The sequence below is a fragment of the Rattus norvegicus genome, chromosome 12 (assembly GCF_036323735.1).
Source record: "Rattus norvegicus strain BN/NHsdMcwi chromosome 12, GRCr8, whole genome shotgun sequence".
In the NCBI taxonomy this organism is placed as follows: Eukaryota; Metazoa; Chordata; class Mammalia; order Rodentia; family Muridae; genus Rattus; species Rattus norvegicus.
In genome coordinates this window covers 23,569,007-23,594,983 of record NC_086030.1, presented here as the reverse complement: position 1 = coordinate 23,594,983, position 25,977 = coordinate 23,569,007, and the positions used below count along the sequence as shown (strand labels likewise).

At 37.0% G+C, this 25,977-nt stretch overlaps 1 pseudogene; it reads left to right on the top strand.

Annotated features, from left to right (window-relative positions):
* Window positions 223-25,977, top strand: Vmn2r116l-ps7 (vomeronasal 2, receptor 116 like, pseudogene 7; annotated as a pseudogene).

Genomic DNA, 25,977 nt, shown 5'->3' with positions numbered 1-25,977 from the left:
TGTCACTTTTACAGAAGACCTCAGCTGTGAAGCCTGAAGGTACAAAGTATTGAAATTTTCTCCAGAGGACTGGAAAAAGCTGTCTTGCAATGACTAGGTAGTTCAAGGGACTCCTGTGTCTGTAACTCTTATAAACCCACAGAAGGGCCCACACATTCAGCTGCTGAAAGTGAGCATTTGGCTTCACGGCAGATTACGTTTGTGCTGAAAGAAACCCTGACAATGCCCACTTTGATTTTTTTCCTTTTTACCCTGAAGCTTCCTATGCTCCTATGCAGATTGTTCACCGATGAGTGTTTTGTTTCTTCCACAGACAGTGTATACCAGGATGTGGATTTGGTGATCAGTGCATTCTTACCCCTTTATACCTATCAAAACTCCCAACACACTGAAGGGGCAGAGAGCATAGACGTCAGTCCACGGTAAGTGTCTCTTGCCTGATCTACCTAACCACATTCTCCAGTGTGCACCCTTAATCAATCTCATTTTTTATTCCCACCAGCACTTCTTCCATCAAATAAATTTTTCTTTCCATCCATTATCTCCTATTTTTATGGGTTTAGTCTGAGAAGAAAATCAATCTCGAGCCAGGTCCAACACTTCTGTCACACAGGAGGACGAATGATGTCACTTAGAATACTGCCACTTAGGGTGGCAAACCGATATCCATTTTACAAATACTTTCTACTGAATATTCCTTCTGTGTACTTCCTAATGTTGGTACAATTGGGTGGGACTGTGCTGACTTTGCCTTATTTCTCAGGAGACTATTCTATTTAGTTTTTTTCAAACTCTATGAAGATAAATATTTCCTTCCAGCTGTCTTCATACACTTTGGTATTACAAGATAGGTAGTCTAGGATCTATGGGCAGACAGCAGAGATCTTTGAACTTTCTCTAGGATCTGAATTATACCTGTACAGGAACATTCATTTGACCCTTAACAATGTCACTACAGCAATCAGAGAATTGTTTGCTAAAAGAATGAAACAGACTTGCACAGAATTTGTACAGGTGACTTCTGGTGCTGTGAGCAGAGAAGGTACTACAGAGAGCAGTAATTGTTCCTCTTGTCAGACACAGATGTGTCAGGTGTTGCCTTTCTAGATATCTAGAAAGAAATACAACTTACATGCTTAGGGTCTCTCATCTTCCCCCACAACTCCTAACTTTTTGCTGATATATTTGCCTTCTCTTTTACTTTCTGTCATGTCTATTTCCATTTTACTATCTGTAATTCTGCCGGTGGCATATGCTTGCTATTGTCATTGTGCTATTCTCTTCTCTGACTAAGAGAGTGATTAAGTCATTCATTTCAGCCTTAAGTAAGCTTGTTTAATATCTTTCCTCTCTCTGTCTCTGTCTCTCTCCCTCTCTCTCTTTGTGTGTTTGTGTGTGTGTGTGTGTGTGTGTGTGAGAGAGAGACAGAGAGACAGACAGACATTGAGAGAGTGAGGTATAGAGAAGGAGTTAGAGAATCTGAGTATCTGTGTGTCAGTGAGGACATATGTATGCCACATGTCACATGAGGACAAACTTATATGATTCCCTGATTTCCACAATATTTGAAACATTGTTTATTTCTCTATGCAGTGTTTGCTAGAAAACTGACAAAGGAAATTTGGCTGTATCCCCATCACATTTGTCTGTAGAAATGGTACATTATAAAAGCATGTTTAAATGATGACAATTTTGTTGGTTACTGGGATTAAAATTCCTGTCCTTACACTTTCACTGCAACCATTTACCTATTGAGCTGTGTCAAGCTCAGTGAACCCTGTATTAATTTTAATTCTTATCCATGTCCAAACTTTTACATTTACCCAATACTACATATACATTGAAATATATTTTAATGCAACCCATTAATTTTTATGTGATTATATTTTTATTTCCAATGCTGACCATGTGCTATTAATTACCTAATCAATTTGTATGCTGCCTCCTGCAGAAGAATATTTCTCTCACTCTCAACATTCTTTATTTGACTGTAGTTATTAGTCTTGTGTTCAGAGGTCATGAACTTTCCCCTGTCACCATTATCATGTCAATTAGTGTCATCATACCTTAGGTCATGTTTAGGCAGACAGAAGGTTTGTGTTTTGTTCTGGATGTAACACTATAGAAACTGAGCCATTTTTCAGTCCAAAATTTCTTTATCATATTGCTCACAAACTTATTTTAGCTCCACAAAACATATATAATACTTCTTTATATTTAATTTGTGGAACACTATAATTTTTACAATGCACTGTGATCACATTCATCCCCTGTAAACTCTCATCCTCCTTCCAGCCCCACCACTGCATCTTCCAACATTGTTCCCCTCTCATCACACTGCCACACCCTTGTTCAGCCAGGTTCATTCCCTTTCATGCCCTGTATTACTCCCACCTTTTTCATCTTCTAGAATGCTTTCCTGCATGTGCTCATGACAGTTTGATTAACATGAATAATTTTCTTAATCTTCATATTTCAGCTATGTCAAAATTCATTCAGTTCTGTTTGAGATTTGAGTTTTTCCCTTAAGAACTCTGAAAAATCCATCGCAATATTTTCTATAATTTTCCATTTCATTTGCATTAGATAATTGTGTTTTTAATTGTAAATGAAATTTACTCATAAAATGAAGGCAGAAAATTTCAATTTTCTTGACAAAATCTTAAATGTGTCTTTTTTTTGTACATACTATCTTTAAATACTGGTTTCATAAAATAAATTTCTTCATTCTCTTCTTAGGAATTTATTTTAATGTTTTTATCTTATTAATTTATTGTAAGAAGATATGTTAATTGTAAGACAAGTCAGTTAAAGATTCGTGTATTTGCAATACAGAGTTCCCTGCCCCATACACATACAATAAGACATTGTATAAAATACTGTTTTCACAATGAAAATATTAAAAACATCAATAAAAATAGATAAAAACACTGAATAAATATTGAAAGATGGGGGAATGGATATTTACTGATTTTGAGTAGAATTTTAGACAGAAACTAGAAGCCAGCAAGTATGCTAATGTAATAGAACTAAACAAGTGGAAGGCAGCAAGCATCTTGCAAAACTACATTGGGAGGTGTTTTTTTTTCTTTTAGTGGATATTTTGTAATTCAAATTTTAAATGTCATCCCATTTCACAGTTTCCGCTCCAGAAACCAGCTGTCCCATCCCTCCTCCCCCTGCTTCTCTGAGGATGCCCCTCACCTACCCGCCCAATCCCTCCCACCTCCCACCCTGGCATTCCCCTACACTGGGGCGTCAAGCCTTGACAGGACCAAGGGCCTTTCCTCACATTAATGCCCAACAAGGCCATCCTCTGCTACATATGTGGCTGGAGCCATGGGTCCATCCCTGTGTACTATTGGGATGGTGGTTTTGTTCCTGAATGCTCTGGGGGGGGGTCTGGTTGGTTGATATTGTTGCTCTTTTCATGGGGTTGCAAACCCCTTCACTTCCTTCAGTCCTTTCTCTGACTCCTACACTGGGGATGCTGTTCTCAGTCCAATGATTGGCTGCCAGAATCACCCTCTGTATTCGTCAGGCTGTTGCAGAGCCTCTCAGGAGACACCTATAACAGGCTTCTGACAGCATGTACTTCTTGGCATTCACAATATTTTCTGGGTTCGATGTCTGTATATAGGCTAGATCCTCAGGTGGGGCAGGCTCTGCATGGCCTTTCCTTCAGTCTTCACACTTTGTCTCCATATTTCCACTTGTGAGTATTTTGGTTCACCCTTCTAAGAAGGTCTGAATGATCCATACGTTGGTCTTCCTTCTTGAGTTTCATGTGGTTTGTGAGTTGTATGTTAGGTATTCCAAGCTTTTGGGCTAATATCAACGTATCAGTGACTGCATACCATGATGTTCTTTTGTGACTGGGTAACTTCACTTAGAATGATATTTTCTACTTCCATACATTTGCCTAAAGACTTCATGAAGTCATTGTTTTTAATACCTGAGTATTATTCCATTGTGTAAATGTACCACATTTTCTGTATCCATTCCTCTGTTGAAGGGCATCTGGGTTCTTTCTATTTCCTGGCTATTATAAATAAGGATGCTATGAACACAGTAGATCATGTGTGTTTGTTGTATGTTGGAGCATCTTTTGGGTATATGCCCAAGAGCAGTATAGCAGGGTCTTCAGACAATATTATGTCCAATTTTCTGAGGAACCTAGAGACTGATTTCCAGAGTGGTTGTACCAGATTGAAATCTCACCAACACTAGAGGAAATTTCCTCATTCTCCACAGCTTTGCCAACATTTGCTGTGATCTGAGTTTTTGATTTTAGCCATTCTGTCTGGTGTGAGGTGGAATCTCAGGATGGTTTTGATTTTTCTGATGACTAAGAATGTCGAACATTTCTTTAGGTGTGTCTTGGCCATTCAATATTCTTCAGTTCAAAATTCTTCGTTTAGCACTGTATCCCATTTTTAATAAGGTTATTTGGCTCTCTGGAGTCTAACTTTGTGAGTTCTTTGTATATTTTGGATATTAACCCTCTATCAGATATAGGATTGGTAAAGATCTCAATCTGTTGGTTGACATTTTTGTCCAAATGACAGTGTCCTTTGCCTTACAGAAGCTTTGCAGTTTTATGATGTCCTATTTGTGGATTCTTGTTCTTAGAGCATAAGCCATTGGTGTTTTGTTCAGGAAAATTTCCCTAGTGCCTATGTGTTCGAGGCTATATCCCCACTTTCTCTTCTATTAGTTTGAGTGTATCTGGTTTTATGTGGAGGTCCTTGGTCCCTTGGACTTGAGCTTTGTAAAGGGCTATAAGAATTGGTTGATTTGCATTCTTCTACATGCTGACCTCCAGTTAAACTAGCACCATTTGTTTAAAATGCTGTCTTTTATCCATGGGTTGATTTTAACTCCTTTGTCAAACATCAAGTGACCATAGATATGTGGGTTTATTTCTGGGTCTTCAATTCTATTCTGTTGATCTACCGGCCTGTCTCTGTATCAATACAATACAGTTTTTATCAGTAATGTTTTGGAATACTGCTTAAAGTCAGGGATGATGATTCATCCCAGAAGTTCTTTTATTGTATAGTTTTCGCTATCCTAGGTTTTTGTTATTCCAAATGAATTTGCAAATTTCTCTTTCTAACTCTATGAAGAATTGTGTTGGAATTTTGACTGGGATTGCAATAAATCTGTAGATTGCTTTTGGCAAGATGGCAACTTTTACAATATTAATCCTGCCAATCCATGAACATGGGAGATCTTTCCATCTTCTAAGAACTTCTTCAATTTCTTTCTTCAGAAACTTAAAGTTGTCATACAGATCTTTCACTTGCTTGGTTAGAATTACCCCAAGGTATTTTGTATTATTTGTAACTACTTTGAAAGACATCTTCTCCCCAATTTCTTCCTCAGCCTATTTATCCTTTGAGTAGAGGCAGGCTACTGATTTGTTGGATTTAAATTTTTTTCCGTTGGTGATTTTTTTGTCCGAGTTTTTTAAATTGGATATTTCTATTTACATTACATTTGTTATTCCATTTCTGAGTTTCCAGGCCAACAATCCCCCTAACCCTTCCTCCTACCCTTCTTTATGGGTGCTCCCCTCCCCATCCTCCCCCCATTACCACCCTCCCCCCAACAATCCCGTTCACCAGGGATTCAGTCTTGGCAGGACAAGGGCTTCCCCTTCCGCTGATGCTCTTACTAGGCTATTCATTGCTACCAATGCATTTGGAGTCCATATATACTCTCTGGGTAGAGGCTTAGTCCCTGGAAGCTCTGGTTGGTTGGCATTGTTGTTCATATAGGGTCTCAATCCCCTTCAAGCTCTTTCAGTCCTTTTTCTGATTCCTTTAACGGGGGGTCCCATTCTCAGTTCAGTGGTTTAATGATGGCATTCACCTATGTCTTTGCCGTATTCTGGCTGTATCTCTCAGGAGAGATCTACACCCAGTTCCTGTCACCCCGCACTTCTTTGCTTCATCCATCTTATCTAGTTTGGTGGCTGTATATGTATGGGCCACATGTGGGGCATGTTCCAAGTGGGCGTTCCTTTAGTCTCTGTTCTAAACTTTGCCTCCCTATCCCCTCCTTAGGGTATTCTTGTTCCCCTTTTAAATAAGGAGTGAAGCACTCACATTTTGGTCATCCTTCTTGAGTTTCATGTGTTATGTGCATCTAGGGTAATTCAAACATTTGGGCTAATATTCACTTATCAATGAGTGCATACCATATGTGTTTTTCTGTGATTGGGTTACCTCACTCAGGATGATATTTTCCAGTTCCATCCATTTGCCTATGAATTTCATAAAGTCATTGTTTTTGATAGCTGAGTAGAATTCCATTGTGTAGATGTACCACATTTTCTGTATCCATTCCTCTGTTGAAGGGCATCTGGGTTCTTTCCAGCTTCTGGCTATTATAAGGAAGGCTGCTATGAACAAGGTGGAGCATGTGTCTTTGTTATATGTTGGGGCATCTTTTGGGTATATTCCCAAGAGAGGTATACCTGGGTCCTCAGGTAGTTCAATGTCCAATTTTCTGAGGAACCTCAAGACTAATTTCCAGAATGGTTGTACCAGTGGGCAATCCCACCAACAATGGAGGAGTGCTGTTCTTTATCAACATCCTCGCCAGCATGTACTGTCGCCAGAGTTTTTAATCTTAGCCATACTGAATGGTGTGTGGTGGAATCCCAGTGTTGTTTTGATTTGCATTTCCCTTATGACTAAAGATGTTGAACATATCCTTGGGTGTTTCTCAGCGATTTGACATTCCTCAGCTGTGAATTCTTTGTTTAGCTCTGAACCCCATTTTTAATAGGGTTATTTGTCTCCCTGCAGTCTAACTTCATGTGTTCTTTGTATATTTTGTATATAAGCCCTCTATTAGTTGTAGGATTGGTAAAGATTTTTCCCATCTGTTGGTTGCCGTTTTGTCCTAACAACAGTGTCCTTTGCCTTACAGAAGCTTTGCAGTTTTATGAGATCCCATTTGTCAATTCTTGATCTTAGAACATAAGCCAATATTGTTTTGTTCAGGAAATTTTCTCCAGTGCCTATGTGTTCGAAATTCTTCCCCACTTTTTCTTCTATTAGTTTGAGTGTATCTGGTTTGATGTGGAGGTCCTTGATCCACTTGGACTTAAGCTTTGTACAGGGTGATAAGCATGGATCGATCTGCATTCTTCTACATGCTGACCTCCAATTGAACCAGCACCATTTGCTGAAAATGCTATCATTTTTCCATCGGATGGTTTGGGCTCCTTTTAAAAATCAAGTGACCATAGGTGTGTGGGTTCATTTCTGGGTCTTCAATTCTATTCCACTGGTCTATCTGCCCGTCTCTATACCAATACCATACAGTTTTTCTAACTATTGCTCTGTCATACTACTTGAGTTCAGGGAGAGTGATTCTCCCAGAAGTCCTTTTATTGTTTAGGATAGTTTTAGCTAGTTTAGGATAGTTTTTTTTTCTTATTCCAGATGAATTTGCAAATTGTTCTGTTCTATGAAGAATTGGATTCTAATTTTGATGGGGATTGCATTGAATCTGCAGATCGCTTTTGGTAAATGGCCCTTTTTACTATATTAATCCTGCCAATCCATGAGCATGGGAGATCTTTCCATCTTCTGAGATCTTCAATTTCTTTCTTCAAAGGGAAGTTCTTATGATACAGATCTTTCACTTGTTTGGTTAAAGTCACACCAAGATATTCCATATTATTTGGGACTATTATGAGTGGTACCGTTTCCCTAATTTCTTTCTCCGCTTGTTTCTCTTTTGTGTAAGGGAAGGCAACTGAATTATTTGAGTTAATTTTATACCCAGTCACTTTGCTGAAGGTGTTTATCAGGTTTAGTACTTCTCTGGTGGAACTTTTGGGATCACTTAAATATACTATCATATCATCTGCAAATAGTGATATTTTGACTTCTTCTTATCCAATCTGTATCCCTTTGATCTCCTTTTGTTGTATTATTGCTCTGGCTAGGACTTCAAGTACTATATTAAATAAGTAGGGAGAGAGTGTTCAGTCTTGTCTAGTCTCTGATTTTAGTAGGATTGTTTCAAGTTTCTCTCAATTCAGTTTAATATTAGCTACTGCTTTGCTATATCTGGCCCCTACCCAAAGAGTGTACATGAACTGACCCTGGGCTCCAACTGCCTAGGTAGCAATGAATAGCCTAGTAAGGGCTCCAGTGGAAGGGGAAGTCTTTGTCCTGCCAAGACTGAACCCACAGTGAATGGGATTGTTGGGGGGGGAAGGGCGGTAATGGGTGGAGGATGGGGAGTGGAACACCCATATAGAAGAGGAGGGTGAAGGGTTAAGGGGATGTTGGCCTGGAAACCTGGAGAGTGCATAACAATTGAAATGTAAATAAGAAATACCCACTTTAATAAAGATGGAGAAAAAAGAATGAAAAAGGAGAAGAAATAAGTTATAAATACTACTGAAGCTGGAGTGCTTAGTTTCATATACAAAATGTGAAATGTAACTTGAATACTTAATACTGCATGGTGTAAAATCTTCAATGGCTTCAGTGTTGATTATTATTTAGATATATTTTTCATTTTTCTTCTTCTAAGGTTTTTCTTACATTTATTATACAGCTTTCCCCAAGATCATATAACTTTATTAATTTTATTTTTCATGGATATTTTATGTATTAACATTTCAAATGTTATCCCCTTTCTTCCCTCTCCCATATCCCCTACACCCTCCCCCTGCTTCTATGAGGATGCTCCCATATCCACCCATCCACTCCATCCTCAGCGCACTGGCATTACCATACATTGGGGGAAACAAGCCTTCACATGACCAAGGGCTTTTCCTCCCAATGATATTGGACAATGCCATCCTCTGTCACATATGTGGCTGGAGTTATGGGTCCCTCCATGTGTTCTCATTGGTTGGTGGTTTAATCCCTGGGAGGTCTGGTAGTGTTTGGTTGGTTGATATTGTTGTTTCCTGTGGTGTTGCAAACCCCCTCAACTCCTTAAGCATTTTCTCTAACTCCTCCATTGGGTTCCCCATGTAAAGTTCAATGGTTAGCAGCAACCATCCTCATCTGTACCAGTAGGGCTCTGGCACAGCCTCTCAGTAGACAGGCATATCTGCCTCCTGTCAGAAAGCAGTTCTTGGCATCAGCAAGAGTGACTGGATTTGGTGGAAGCATATAGGATAAACCCCAAGGTGTGGAGTCTCTGGATGGCCTTTTCTTCAGCCACTGATCCACTCTTTGTCCCTGTATTTCTTCCTGAAAGTATTTTGTGCTCCTTTATAAAAAGGAATGAATCATCTGCATTTTGGCCTTCCTTCTTCTTGAACTTCATATGATCTGTGAATTTTTTCTCAGGTATTCCAGGCTTTTGGTCTAATATCCACCAAGCAGTGAGTGTATACCATGCATGTTCTTTTGTGAATGAGTTACCTCACTCAGGATGATATTTTCTAGTTTCATCCACTGGCCTATAAATTTAATGGAGTCATTGTTTTTGATTGCTGAGTAGTACTCCATTGTGTAGATGTACCACATTTTCTGTATCCATTCCTCTGTTGAAGGGCATTTAGGTTCTTTCTATTTTCTGGATATTTTAAATAAGGCTGCTATGAACATAGTGGAACATGTGTCCTTGTTATATGTTGGAGCATGTTTTGGGTGAACGCCCTTGACTGGTATATTTGGGTCCTCAGTTAGTACTATGGTGGTATTTCTGAGGAACCTCCAGACTGATTTCCAGAGTGGTTGTACCAGCTTGAAATCTCACCAACAATGGAGGAGTGTTCCTCTTTCTCCTCATCCTCACCAGCATCTGTTGTCACCTGCATTATTGATCTTAGCTGTTCTGACAGGTGTGAGGTGGAATCTCAGGATTGTTTTCATTTGCATTTCCCTGATGACTAAGGATGTTGAACATTTATTTAGACAGTTCTCAGCCATTTGATATTCCTCAGCTGAGAACTCTTTGTGTAGGTCTTTACCTCGTTTTTAATAGGATTATTTGATTCTTTGGAGTCTGTCTTGATTTGTTTGTATAAATTAAATGTTAGCCTTCTATCAGATATAGAATTGGTAAAGAATTTTCCAAATCTGTTGGTTGCCATGTTGTCCTATTGAAAGTGTCCTTTGACTTACAGAAGTTTTGCAATTTTATGAGGTCCCATTTCTCAATTTTTGATATTAGAACATGCATCGTTGGTGTTCTGTTCAGGAAATTTGCCCCTTTGCTTTTGTGTTTGAGGCTCTTCCTCATTTTCTCTTCTATTAGTTTCAGTGTATGTGGTTTGATATGGAGTCTTTGCTCCACTTGGACTTGAGCTTTGTACAAGGTGAAAAGAATGGGTGAATTTGCATTCTTCTACATGCTGACCTTCAATTCAATCAGCACTATTTGTTGAAAACGTTGTCTTTTTCCATGGATATTTTTAGCTCCTTTGTCCAAGATCAAGTGATTATAGTTGTGTGGGTTCATTTCTGGATCTTCAATTCAATTCCATTGATCTACCTGCCTGTCTCTGTAAAATAACACGCAGTTTTCATCACTATTGCTGTGTAATACAGCTTGAGGTCAGGGATGGTGATTCCCCCATAACTTCTTTTATTATTCAGAAGAGTTCTCATTATCCTGGTGTGTTTCCTTTTCCAAATGAATCTGCAAATTGCTCTTTCTAATTCTATAAAGAATTGCATTGGAATTTTGATGGTGATTGCATTGAATTTGTAGATTGCTTTTGGCAAAATGGGCATTTTTACTGTATTAACCTGCTAATCCATGAGCATGGGAGATCGTTCCATCTTCTGAGATCTTTGGTTTCTTTTTTCAGAACCTTGAAGTTCTTTTCAAACAGATCTTTCACTTGTTTGGTTAGAGTCAAATAGTTATACCATTTGTGGCTATTGTGAAATGTGTCATTTCCATAATTTCTTTCTTAGCTTGTTTATCCTTTGAGTAGAAGATGGCTACCGATTTGTTTGAGTTAATTTTATAACCAGCCAATTTGTTAAAGTTGTTTATCAGCTGTAGTAGTTCTCTCATGGAATTTTTGGGGTCCCTTAAGTGTACATTCATATCATCTGCAAATAGTGATATTTTGACTTCTTCCTTTCAAATTTATCCCTTTGACCTGATTGTGTTGTCTACTTGCTCTCAATAGAACTTCAAGTACTATATTGAATAGGTAAAGGGACAGTAGGCAGCGTTGTCGAGCCCCTGTTTTTAGTGGATTGCTTCAAGTTTCTCTCTATTTCATTTGATGTTGGCTTCCAATTTGCTGTATATTGTTTTTACTGTTTAGATGTAAACCTTGAATTCCTGATCTTTCCAAGACTTCTAACTTGAAGGGGTGTTGAATTTTGTCAAATGCTTTCTCAGCTTCCAATGAGATGATTATGTGGTTTTGTTCTTTGAATTTTTTAAGTAGTGGAGTATATTGATGAATTTCTCTATATTGAAATATCTTTGCCTCCCTGTGATGAAACAGACTTGATCATGATGGAGGAACGATTTGATGTATTCTTGGATTAGGTTTCCATGTATATTATTGTGTAATTTTACATCAATATTCATAAGGGAAGTTTGTCTGAAGTATTCTCTTTGTTGGTTTTTTGTGCGGATTAGGTATAAGCATAATTACGGCTTCAAAGAATGAATTGGGTAGTGTTTTTTCTGTTTCTATTTCGTGGAACTGTTTGGACACTATTGATATTAGGTCTTTAATGAAGGTCTGGTAGAATTATACACTAAGCCCATCTTGTCCTGGACTTTTTTGGTTGGTAGACTTTTAATGACTGCTTTTATTTCTTTAAGGGTTTTGGGACTGTTTAGTTGGTTTATCTGAGCCTCTTATTACTTTGTTATCTGGTATCTGTCCAGAAAGTTGTCTATTTCTTCCAGATTTACCAGTTTTGTTGAGTATAGGCTTTTGCAGTAGGATCTTAATTTTCTGAATTCTCTCAGTTTCTTATATTATGTCTCCCTTTTCATTTATGATATTGTTGATTTGGATACTGTCTCTCTGCTTTCTGTTTGCTAAGGGTTTATCTCAAAGAACAATCTCCTGGATTTGTTGACCCAAATAGTGAATAGTTCTTTTTGTTTCTACTTGGTTGATTTCAGCTTTGAGTTTGATTATTTCCTGCTGTCTACTCTCTTGGGTGAATTAGACCCTTTTCTTCTAGAGCTTTCAGGTGTGCTGACAAACTGTAAGGCTATGCTCGCTCCATTTTTGAGGCACTGAAAACTGTTATTAACACTGCTTTCATTGTATCCCATAAGTTTGGCTATATTGTGTCTTCATTGTCATTAAATTCTAAAAAGACATTAATTTCTTTCTTTCTTCTTTGACCAAGTTGTCATTGAGTTAAGGATTGCTCAGTTTCCATGTGTATGTGGGATTTTTGATGTTTTTGTTGTTATTGAAGAACAATCTTAGTCCATAGTGTTCTGACAGAATGCATAGGATTATTTCAATCTCCTTGTATCTATTGAGGCCTGTTTTGTGACCCATTATTCAGTCAATTTTTGATAAAGCACCATGCTGCGCTGAAAAGAAGGTATATCCTTTCGTTTTAGGATGAGATGTTCTATAGATATCTGTTAAATCCATTTGTTTCATAATTTCTGTTAGCTTCATTTTCTCTCCATTTAATTTCTTTTTTTTTCTTTTTTTTCTTTTTTTTCTTTTACATTTTATTTATTTTTTTTTATTAACTTGAGTATTTCTTATATACATTTCGAGTGTTATTCCCTTTCCCGGTATCCGGGCAAACATCCCCCTCCCCCCTCCCCTTCCTTATGGGTGTTCCCCTCCCAACCCTCCCCCCATTGCCGCCCTCCCCCCACCAGTCTAGTTCACTGGGGGTTCAGTCTTAGCAGGACCCAGGGCTTCCCTCCATTTAATTTCTGTTTCCATGGTTTGTCCATTGATGAGAGTGGTGTGTTGAAATCTCCCTTTCTTTGGTGCACTGTATTTGTGCATTAGTAAATTTTCTTTTATAAATATTGGTGCCCTTGGTTTTGGAACATGGATGTTCAGAATTGAGAGTTCATCTTAGTAGATTTTTTTTTTGTTTTACAAGTATGCAGCCAAGGTGTTTGTGTTTTTATTGGCAAGTTGAGTCCAAGGAGTTGTGTTACCTGTTATATTTCTTGTTAGAAGAGGATTTATATTTGTGTGACTATCTTCTTCTTGGTTTGTTGCAATAAGATAACCTTCTGAGTGTAGTTATCCTCCTTCTTTTGGACTTTTCTGTTTATTATCCTATGTAGTGTGCTTTCCTTCTTTGCAGTGAACAATGTGTGTTTGATTATTTTCACTTCAATGTTTTTCATATTACATTTACTCAATATGAAACTTAAAGCTTTGGTTTATCATCATTTCCTCTACAGACTAACTGCATTGCCTTGTGAATCCCTTTCCAATTTGATGATGCTAGGTTCAATGTTTTTATTTCTTTCTTTCTCTGTAAATACATGAACCCCAAAGTGTTCAAATTCTTGATAATCAAGTTACAAATAACTAGTTCTTGGAACTCTTTTGGCCCTTCATACTGCTTAGTATTCTGGTTTTCACTTAATTTCATTCATATGTTTTTGTCTTGCAGAATTCTCTTTATTCAAATTTATAAATCTATGTAAAATTGCAAAATACTTGCTTTCTAAGATCAGCTCTGGGTAACAAACCAACTATTTAGGTATCATACCGTGTAAATAAGAAAAACTTTGAAATAAAAAAAATCAGTCTCACAAGGAAATACAGTTCTGTTAACTGAAACAAAGGAAAACACACTTTATATGAAAGGACAGAATTAACTTCTAAGCCCCCACTTGTGTAATGGACAATACACAAGATACAGAATGAGCAAACATAACATTTTCTCATGGAGTTACAAAACGGTATCAGGACTATTGAGGTAGAAAATATTAAAAACTGTATAGGCTCTTACATATTAAAATTTTCATATCTGAGCATTTGATATTGGAAGCCCAACCAATATCCACTGCCTGGGGAAGACTATGCATCCTGCACTCAGTATTTCTCATTCACCTGTGTTGTATTTTATCTTGCTAAGGTGCCACAGATTTTTACCTGTAGATGTTGGCATGTCTATTTTTTATCATGTTCTGAATATTGCCTATGAGAAACATTATACAAATGTGCAGATTAAATTTTTTACATTTATGCATATAGTTGTATATACATATATAGAAAAAGATAAATGAGAATACATAGTAACTACCAAATAAATGCATGTAGACAAAAGAATATGTAGATTTGTAATACATAAAATTTCATAATTATGAACCAAATGACCAACTTACTTAAAAAACAAAGCACAAAACTATTTAGATCTTAAAAGTTATAAAATTATATAATCTGAAAACAGAAACATTGATGTAGACAAGAAGTATAAGGGATAAAAAAATCACCAAACACCTCAAATTTCACTAATTCATAATTACTCTCTCTAGCCCTAGACAGACTTTGACAAGTATAACCTTGGAAAAGGGCATAGAACTTCTCTTTTTTCACTTCAGCTTTCATCAGGAACTCTTAGTATGTATTGGTTCAGTCTGGCCTTCTACAAGCTACACACTACCAATCCCTCAAAACACATAAAATATATTTTTAGTCTTATAACAGGTAGACATCCCATGTTAAAGATGAACACGTAGTTACTGGTTGTTTCCTGAAAGGAATATAGATTTATTCATCTATGCTCAAATATTTAAAAAGGCATTAGTCCCCGTAGGAGTTGCTCAACAAGACAGGAACATGTGCCAAGGACACATGAGCAATCTTGGGAAAGAAGATGCAGTTCAAACATTGAAGCTCTGAGAGGGTGTGTTCATTCAGTACATAAAAGTGAATGTATTCAGTTGAATGCCCAATGATGATTTGAGATTATGTTCTAATGATCCCTATGTTTTCTACACAGGATTAACCCACAAAACTACCAATATGTGATGGCCTTAACTTTTGCCATAGAGGAGATCAACAGAAACCCCATTCTTTTACCTAACATGACGCTTGGATATAATATCCGCAGTGCTGGGTCCATTGAAAGTGAGACAGTAATAAATTTACTCAAGTGGCTCACAGGGCAGAACAGACTCATTCCAAACTATACATGCAAAACCAAGGAAAAAATCTGTGGCTGCAATCACAGGAACAACATGGGAAATTTCTTCCTTAATTGGAATATTTTTGGGTCTTTATAAATATCCACAGGTGAGATTAGATGCATGAGAGGAAAGGAAAATATTCTCATTTGATTCCGTAATTTGTATACCATGAAAAATCATAAGGGAATGATTCATTTTTGTATGATTCAAAATAATAGTATTGGGCTGGAATACAGCAAAAAATTACAGTGCAACCAGGAGGATAAAAGTTTGGATGCCAGCTTCACACTTACCCTCATGACAGCAAACCAGATAAAAGATAATCCCTGTATCCACCTTATCTTCTCTCCAGGGCAAAATAAATGAGGCCCAGGGATGAAGAGAGACCCTACCTCAGAAGAATATGTGGAAAAAAAGTAGAGAACACCTGCTGCCCTTTTTTAGCCTTCACATGCATACATATGCTATATGCACTGTAGAAAGCTGGGCACACACACATTTTTATGCACACACACACACACACACACACACACACACACACACACACACAGAGTCAATGAACCAAGTGAGTGAACATTCCTTCAAAATACATACCTTTAAAGCTACATACTTTGAGATATTACTGTATTCACATTTCTTCTGCTTGAAATGTACATACAGGCCTTAAGATATACACATGGGTCTACAATAAAAGTGAGTATTTCAATTCATTTTCCAGAATCATATCCCAGTACTAGACTTGACTTTAAATAAAAATTTGGATTTCTAAACTTTAAGTCACTGTTTCATATTCAGATTTCCAGAACTTCCTCATTAATGTCAATCCCTGCTTTCATTTTTACAGCTGAGCATTGGACCTTTTGAACCAAGTATAAATAACTCTGAGAAGTTTCATTTTTAGTATCAGATGGCTGCCAAAGAATCTTCTTTGGCCTTAGGCATGGTCTCATTGTTTGTCCATTTCAGATGGAATTGGGTGGGGCTGGTCATCTCAGAGGATGAGAATGGTGTTAACTTTGTCACAGACTTGATTCCACAAATGGAAAGAAACACAGTCTGTGTAGCCTTCATGGAATTTATCCCAGTTACTCACATAATGGACCTGGATAACGCTTATGAATACCCTATTCGGATTGTGAGATACCCAGCCAAAGTTGTTATCGTTTACCCTAACACTGACTCTTCCTTAGGTGTGCTGTTTAGAAGATGGGAATATATACTTCCATGGAGAATCTGGGTGACCACTTCACAGTGGGAAGTCATCACTTCTATGAGACATTTAATTCTTGACTCATTCCATGGGACTCTCATCTTTTCACAATGCCAGGGTGATATTTCTACTTTTAAAGAGTTTGTAAAGACGGTGAGACCTTCCAAATACCCAGATGACATTTTTCTTGCAAGACTGTGGGAGATTTACTTTGATTGTGCAATATCTAATGCTACCTGTAAATCGTTAGAAAATTGTTCATCTAGAGGTAACTTGGGATTGTTACCTTAGTACCACTTTGACATAGCTGTAAGTACTGGCAGTTACCACGTATACAATGCTGTATATGCTGTGGCCCACACCATGCACAAGATGCTTACACAAAAAGGAGACCTACAAGGAATGAAAAACGGAGGCAGCATGGATTTTCCCCCCTGAAGGTAATGGTTTTACTTTTGATTCTCTAGACTGTCACCAATGTAACTTTTTGAAATTGACCCACACATACTCTAAACAAATACCATAGGGATCTTTCTAGAAGACAAGTTTTCTAGACTATTTAACTGACTGGAAGAAAAATCTATACCTGGGTGAAATTGAGAGTCAACTTCCCAATCATATAGAAATAAAAACCAAGATAAAAAATGTTTCTGTTAAAGGTGCTGTCAGTCTCATACACTTCTAAGGTTCTGAACAGTAAAATCAGAATCTTTTCCCACCTTGTTCTTATATGTGAAAAGGAGTGACATCATATTTAAGGTCCTAAAAATTGTACAGTACCAGCAAGTGAAATATTCTTAAAATATCTCTTGAAACTGTATCAACTAGTCAACTATAGATTATTTCTTAAATTTGTTTGTTTTGCTCTCATAAAATATGTGGACAAAGGCCACATATGAGAAATGGTTACATTTACTTCAACTAAGACATTATATACCAGCATTAGGATGGGCTCAATTTGACAGAATTTTAATGCAGCTTGACACCTAAATTTCCATAATCAAGACAAATAAGCTATGAGTATGCTGTTGCACAGCTGGCTCCCTTCAGTATATTCAGTTCGGGCACAGATTATGAAATGAACCTGCTTTAATTAAGGATGGGTATTCACACCTCACTTAACCCAAATGACAAAAACTCACATAGACATAATCAGAGTACAAAATATCTGAGACAATTTTACACTGATAACACAAAACCAGTTGCCTGTAGACTATCAGTCTCATATGCAAAATGTCCATGTATCACAAACTTTGCTCACCAGTGCTGAAAATCATTAGGATGCATAAGGAACAGTAGATTTATCTAACTATCCTGTAAAAATTCTATTGTAGTATTTATGATGTCAATTAAATGTAAGTATACACATTTCCCAATCATATATGCCTAATGTTATTTCATTTTTAATTGGGTCAATGAATACATGAATGTGACATAATTCAGACTCTTATAAAATTACCATTATGAATCATAAATCTTCTGTAGCTGAGCTCCATGCTGAAGAACATTAAATTCATGAATCCTGGTGGAGATCCAATATCTTTGAATCCTTCAGAGAAATTGCACATAGATTACGACATTCTGAACCTCTGGGATTTTCCACAAGGTCTTACATATAAAGTGAAAGTAGGAACATTTTCTCCATATTTTCCACCTGGTCAACAATTGTCGATTTCTGAGGACAGGATAGAATGGAGCATAGGATTGGAGCAACAGGTGGGTGGAATCTTACACTATTCTGTAGAGAACACAGGTAAAAATCATGAAAAATGCCTTGGGGAGACTGATGCCTCCTCATAAATTAAAAGATGAATCTAATGATAAAGTTACAAACTTACTTTCCATGTTCAAGTGTTTCTTAATGTGTTTACCTTTGCCGAGAATTAACACATGCTTACCAGTGTTATGCATGATTCTAATTATATATATGTATGTATATTATATCTTTATTCTGTTGATAATTATATATATATAGTATATAAATAATGTGTATTTAAGTAACATAAATTAACATAAATAACTAGAATGAGCATGCACAATATTAAATTCATTATTACCCAATCCTGTGATTGCCAGGCTAATTCTTTATGTCCTCATTTCTCTAATATCCTCAGATTCCTGTCTCTGTATGCAGTGAAAGTTGTGTTCTTGGATTCAGAAAATCTCTTCAGGAAGGGAAAGCCGCTTGCTGTTTTGATTGTGTCCCATGTCCAGAAAATGAAATTTCCAATGGAACAGGCAAGTGCGTGCATTAAAGATGAGGTTCTCACCACTGTTTTTAACCCACATACTGAAGGTAAAATCATGCACAAGAGATGTACACAGATTACATTCTTAAGATATTGTCCTCATAATTAATAGTTATATTCAACAATATAGCTCCTTGTTGTAGTCTACATTTAGGGATTTATAGGATTACAAGCCATATTTAATTCAGTTAATACTTGTTGAGAATGTGAAAGGATGCTAAGAATAAATATTTTCCAGAGAATTTAACAAGTGGATTTTAGATATAAATAATTATGTCTGGTTTTGTCCAGTCTTTTTGACCGATATTAGCACCATATTAAAACCATATAAAACCATTAATCTGTCACAAGGTCAACTTTAAAATTCCAAGAACAAATCCTGAAATAGATATGATATTAATAGACAGTATATTTGCTTAATTAATTCCAGCATTCAAGAGATGGCTTAGTAGTTAATAGAAGCATCTTCCCTTTTAGTGGAAATGGGTGTGAACTCCACTAGTTATATGTTGGCTTGAAACTCTTTGTAATTCCAGGCCCAAGGATCTGACACCACATTTTGACCAATCTTGATAGCATATTCATTTCTGTCACAGACCTACATATATTAAAAATAATCCAAACACCATGGGTACTAATAGATTCTTATGTCTCATGTATAACAATATATAGCATAAAATCCTGCCAATGTAAAATCCTGTTTCCTGATATCTGTAGTTCAAATAAGTAGGTAATAAAATCGGTGGAGATGCACAATTAGGGTTATGTGCAAATTCCTGCAGAAAGAAGTAAGTGATGCTACACACATGTGAGAATTCATCATGACTTTTTAAAAATGTTTGAACCAGGATATAAGATGACTAAAGGACATCATAAATGTTTCTTAGTATTGTCAGGTATGACTGAGTATGAAAAAATATATCATGTAATAATCAGTAAATATTGATTTAGTTGAATAAAACCTACACGCCAAAAATTAATAGGTCAATATTCTTGAATATCATTGTACTGACTGGTTTTGTGGGTCAACTTGACACAAGCTGCAGTTAACACAGAGAAAGGAGCCTCAGTTGGAGAAATGCCTCCATAGATCCAGCTGTAACGTATTTTCTTAATTAGTGATCAAGGAAGGAGGGCCCCTTGTGGGTGATACCATCCTTGGACTGGAAGTCTTGGGTTCTACAAGAAAGCAAACTGAGGAATCCAGGTTAAGCAAGCCAGTAAGAAACATCCCTCCATGGCCTTTGCATCAACTCCTACTTCCTGACCTTCTTGAGTTTTAGTCCTGACATCCTTCGGTGATGAACAATGTGGAAGTGTAAGCCCAATAAACCCTTTCCTCCCCAACTTGATTCTCTTTGCTGCTGTTTGTGCAGGAATAGAAACCATGTCTAATTCAATCATGTATATTATATATATACATTATAGTTATTATATATACATTATAAATCACACATGCAATGTATGCATGCAATTATGCACATAATATAATGGTGCATTATATGCAATGGACATGTGATGACAATCATGTAATGTTGGCTCCATCCTTGAAATGTAGGTATTTATAAACATAATAAATGCAAATAAATCCTACTGCTAACATGATATTCACAGAAAAGAGACTGTAACTAGTTCTACTAAATCAGGCACAGGAAAATATTAACCAATATCTACTTTTGATCTAAATTTTTTGAAATCTTATCTTGAGAAGTAGGGCAATGAAATAGACAAAGGAGGTGCAGAATAGAAAAGAGAAACTCAAAGTATCTGTACTTAAACAGACAGGATATATGCCTAGTAGACCCAAAAACTTTACCAGAAATATCCTACAGCTGATGCACACATTCTGCAGAGTAACAAGACACAATATTAACTCAGGAAAATGCTTCTTAAATAAAAACAAACTCCTCAGGAAGTAAATAATGGGAACTAAATATACCTTATAATAATTAAAACTATGGAGTGGAAACATCAGTACACTGAAAGATTTAAACAGTGAAGAAAGTAATTGGAAAACGTCCCGGAAGGTAAATTAACTCCCTTCAACATTGTGTAAATGAATAGTGTCTTTGTTGGGGCTGCATTGCTCTGACAAAACGTTAAAATTTTAGTTAACCGAAGAAATCCTTTGTTTCAAGGTTTACCCTGAGCTTAAATTCCACTACTTAAGGAATCAGGCTAAAAATAGAAAGCAGAAAGTTGGGGACAGAAAATTAAAAGAACCCAGGGGATAATGGAACTTACATGCTTGCTTTGCATGTTTGACTAGGATGCTTTCTGAAGAAATTTTATATCAATTGTCCAGTAGTAGCCACACCCGCACTGAGCTGTCCCATCCCACATCAATCAATCAAGAAAATACACCAAAACGTTGTCCACAGGTCAACCTTATGGTTGATTTTCCTCTTGCAAGACTATTTTTTCCAGATGTTTATACATTGTGTCAGGGTGTCAGAAACCAACAAGCACATGTATCATCTCCAAAAGCCACCCAATAGGAATAATCTATTACCTACTCTATGTACACATGCTCATCCAGGATCATAGCTCTTTTACTTACAAGAATCAAGACAATGAAATAGCCTCCAAATTCATCAACTAATGAATGAATAATTAAACTATATACATATACACATAAAAGAATAATTTATCTATGAATATGAAAATACTACACTCCCAGGAAAATGAATATTAATTCAAAAAAATTGAGTGAGGTAATGCAAACAAAGAAATATCACTGCCACCAACAATCATATATATGTTTGTATGTATCTACATAGCTATATCTATATATGTATATATACCCTTTAAAACTTAAGACATGGTTTTAAATTGAGTATGCATAGAAGTCAGGAAACTACAAGTGGTTCATAATGCTGAGAACATATGATTTAAAAATATAATAATGGGGCTGGAGAGATGGCTCAGCGGTTAAGAGCACCCGACTACTCTTCCAGAGGTCCTGAGTTCAATTCCCAGCAACCACATGGTGGCTCACAACCATCTGTAAAGAGATCCGATGCCCTCTTCTGGTGTGTCTGAAGACAGCTACAGTGTACTTATATATAATAAATGAATAAATCTTTAAAAAAATATAATAATGAAAATCAAGGACTTGGAGAGTGCGATCCGTAATTGATTAGAAGAAGAGAAGAGGAAGAATGGGAGAACATAACTAATACTAATATCTTTTCACAATGTCATAAATCAACCCACACCTGCTGAAGCTTCAAAGCCTGTACTTTACAGACACAGAATTTCACTGGAGTAATCCTATATGGAGAGACAGTACAAGGCAGATTCACCACTGGCTATCAAGTAAAAAGCCACAAGCCACATGTATGCGACAATCTTTCAATGGGTTAGTCAATGAAGTAATAGAGACAATCCCAAATCCTTGGTAATTCTTCACACTTAATCTTAAGTTCCTATTGCTGTTGTAGAAATCACATATGTGAGACATAAAGAACAAGAAAGCACGCAGAAACTGACCTAGAGGTTTTCTTCCTGATGAATAGTGGACAGAAGATTAGAAGGTGTCTAAGCACAACACTTTGGATAATATGTATGAAGAATCTTATTGTGGTATAGAGGGAATTTCAGAGAGAAAACATCTAATATGGAGGGAAGGTCATTAAGATACAGGAAGCTCTAAAGCAGCTTAAGTAACAAATGTCACAGTGAATATCCTTAATCTCAGTACGTAACATTTTTATCGCCTTCAGAGACTCTGTGAAAATATCCAGATACATTAGAACACTCACTCCCAACATGAATAGAAGCAGGAAGGGTTAAAGTTAGAACATTTTAAATAAAAGCTCACTAAAGAAAAAGAGATAAGCCCAGATCCCTGAGACAACAAGAAACATGTGAGGTTCCTGGAGACACTATGCACCCTGTGATGTTGTCGGGAAGCTGTGCTATGAACTCCAATTTTCTAGGTTTCTTTATCACCTCTTTTGAGGTGAGCTTGTGATATTTGAGGGTTTTGAATTATGTCTCAAATACTTGTCTAGTAGTGTGACAAAAATGATTTTCAAGACAGCATATAAAAGAAATTAATTAGGGGCTCATGGTTTCATAACATAGTAGATTCCCTTCAATAAATCATGGTGAGCAAGGAAGTATATTGTAAACTACAGTGTTCTAGCTGTCACTCAAAACTACTTCTGATCCAGAGGCATCACAGGAAAGATGAAGAAAAAGGAAGAGAGAGAGAGAGAGAGAGAGAGAGAGAGAGAGAGAGGTGGAGAAGGTAGAAACAGAGGCATACAGAGACACATAGCGAGACAACAAGAGCATAAATGAAGTCAATGGTATGGTTAAGATATAGAGCCCCCATTATCTGAGAAGCTATTAGTATTTTCAAAATACTATTTTCAAAAGCATAGTCAATTTTTAATGGTATGACTTGTAGTGTAAGTAGCACATTCTACATGTTGCTCCATGGTCCATGATCGAGTCAAAGACCACCTAATCAATACCCCAATATTAGGTCACAAAAGCCTTCTTTTGACTAGTTGCTGAAGGGTATCCAAAAGTCTACCAATGTATATAGCCTCTTCTGTTGACCTGGGTTCTGGCCAAGAGGTGCAAGGTAAGCTCCTATTGCTGAATATACATAGCACTTCATGAACAGGTACAGAGTCTCCTGAGCTAGTACTGACATAAATGACTTCTCCTGAGTGGTAGCTTTCATAACAGAAGGCATCATGCAAACTTCTGAAGAAGAGAAGCAACAACCACACCTACCCACCTATGATACCTATAAACCATTGGAACAACTAGCATGCCAAGATGATCCCGTCGGTTCTGTGTCACTACACATACCTTGATAGAGTTCATCATTTCCATATCTGGACATAACATGGGCTTGTGAAGATAGATAGTATATCTTTATTTGAAACTGAGTTATAGTAATCCCCACAGATAAGCTTAGTCTCCACCTATCATCAAGAAGATCACTTTCCAACCAATAGAGTTCATTACAGAATACCACCACCACTCAAAATTTAGAGTTGTAGACACAGTCCCAATAGTAGAGATATCTACAAAATACATGAAATCATACATCTAAGGTTTCTAAAACATTGTGAAAGATGGGGAAGAAATATTTTAACAGCCATAGTGCCAACAAGTTTAGTACAAGATATATCTGCCTGAAATATCAAAAACTGTACATAAAGGCTAATCAATATGTGTACCCAAAGGTAAACTGAAACACTTTACATGTAAAAGAGATATTTTAAAGTGGACAGAAGACACCACATTGGTCTCAGTACTACACAAAATACTATTGATAACTTGCCAACTTATAAAATGGGAATGGGGAAGCTGGAATAATGAACACACTCCATCAATAATTTCTATGAATTAAAAATAAATTAACATTATTTGGTAGGAATTAAAAATAATATAAAGAAATGTCACACTCCCCATTTTATCATAGTGTATTTTCCTTTCATTTCCAAGGTAGTCTGCAAACCGTCTTTCTAGGGGTACTTAGATGACTACCTGGTACCTCATTTAAACCAACAGGGTCTAGGTTTTAGGAATCTAACTTAGTGCAAGAAAATGTGCTTTGTACTGTTCCAATATTCACATTTGGTTATGTCTTTCACCAAATTAACTTCAAAAATAAAGAATTTACTTCACTTCCAGCTCACAGTTATCATGAAGGGAAGTTATGGAATAAAGTTAAGGCAGGAATCTGGATGCAGAAACTAAAGGAGAGACCATGGAGCTGCTTACTGCCTTGCTCCCCATAGCCCATTTAATGTATTTGTTAAAATAACTGAGGATGAATCTCCAAGGTTGGCAAAGGCCACAAATGGGGAGAACCACCAACTACAATTAAAATGACAATACCTCACAGACTTGCCTATGACGAACCAGATAGAGACATTTTCTCATTTGATATTCCCATTTCAAATGTGCCTTCATTTTCTTCTATGTTAGGAAAACTATAACCAACACCAAAAATGAGATTTTGGAAATATAAGCTTCAATTGTTGCTTGCTGATGATGCATTCATACTAATTAATGGGATTCCCAAAGACCTCAGCATGTTTTGGTGGCTTCAACTTTTCTCTGACATGAGAAGAAGAGAATAATAGTGTCCAACAGGTGTTTTCATGCTGCAGAGAACATAAGTTCAGTGTTCTAGATGTAACCGTAAATAACATTTCCTTTCATGGATTCCTCAGTAGAAATTACCATAGTATACCATATATATTATAAGAATAAATATAGTGCTTTAATTTGGAGACAAGAAAAAAGTGCCATGAATACACATTAGAAATGAAAAAGAAAACACATTTGCTTATTTACATGATTTTTTATTAACTGGATATAATCTTGAAAGAAGAAACATGTTACCACTTTCCGACTGTGCACAAAAAATACTGGGGTTACATTTCAGAATGAGCAACATTCAGTCATGGTAGTGTATAAAGAGGAAAGATGTCAAGGTTGTAGTATCATGTCACATTGTATTTCTTGCCAGATATTGATCGGTGTGTGAAATGTACAGAGGACCAGTATGCCAACACAGATCAGACTGTCTGCATCCAAAAAGTTGTGACATTTCTGGCTTTTGAAAACCCCTTGGGGATGACACTCGCCAGCATGGCCCTATGCTTTTCTATCCTCACCTCATTTGTCCTGGGGATTTTTGTAAAGCACAAAAACACTCCTGTGGTGAAGGCAAATAACAGTACTCTCAGCTACATCTTGCTCATCTCCCTCACCTTCTGCTTTCTTTGCTTATTTCTATTCATTGGTCAGCCCAACACAGTCACCTGCATCCTGCAGCAGACCACATTTGGAGTTGTTTTCACAGTGGCTGTTTCTACTGTCTTGGCAAAAACCACTACAGTCATCCTGGCCTTCAAGAGCACAGCTCCAGGAAGAAGGTTGAGGTGGTTGCTTATATCAGGAGCACCGAAATTCATCATTCCCATCTGTACACTAATACAAACTGTCCTCTGTGGAGTCTGGCTGGGAATATCTCCTCCATTTGTGGACACAGATGCACACTCTGAACATGGTCATATCATTATTATGTGCAACAAGGGCTCAGTAACAGCCTTCTACTGTGTGCTGGGATACCTTGGAGCTCTGTCCCTAGTGAGCTTCACAGTAGCTTTTATGGCCAGGAACCTGCCTGACACCTTCAATGAAGCCAAGTTCTTGACCTTCAGCATGCTGGTATTCCTCAGTGTTTGGATCACATTTCTCCCTGTCTACCACAGTACTAAAGGAAAGATCACGGTGGCTGTGGAAGTTTTCTCCATCTTGGCCTCCAGCACAGGTCTTCTAGGTTGTATCTTTATCCCCAAATGTTATATTATTCTTGCAAGACCTGACATGAACTCATTGAAATCCAGAAGAAATAGAGTTCAGTGGAAATAA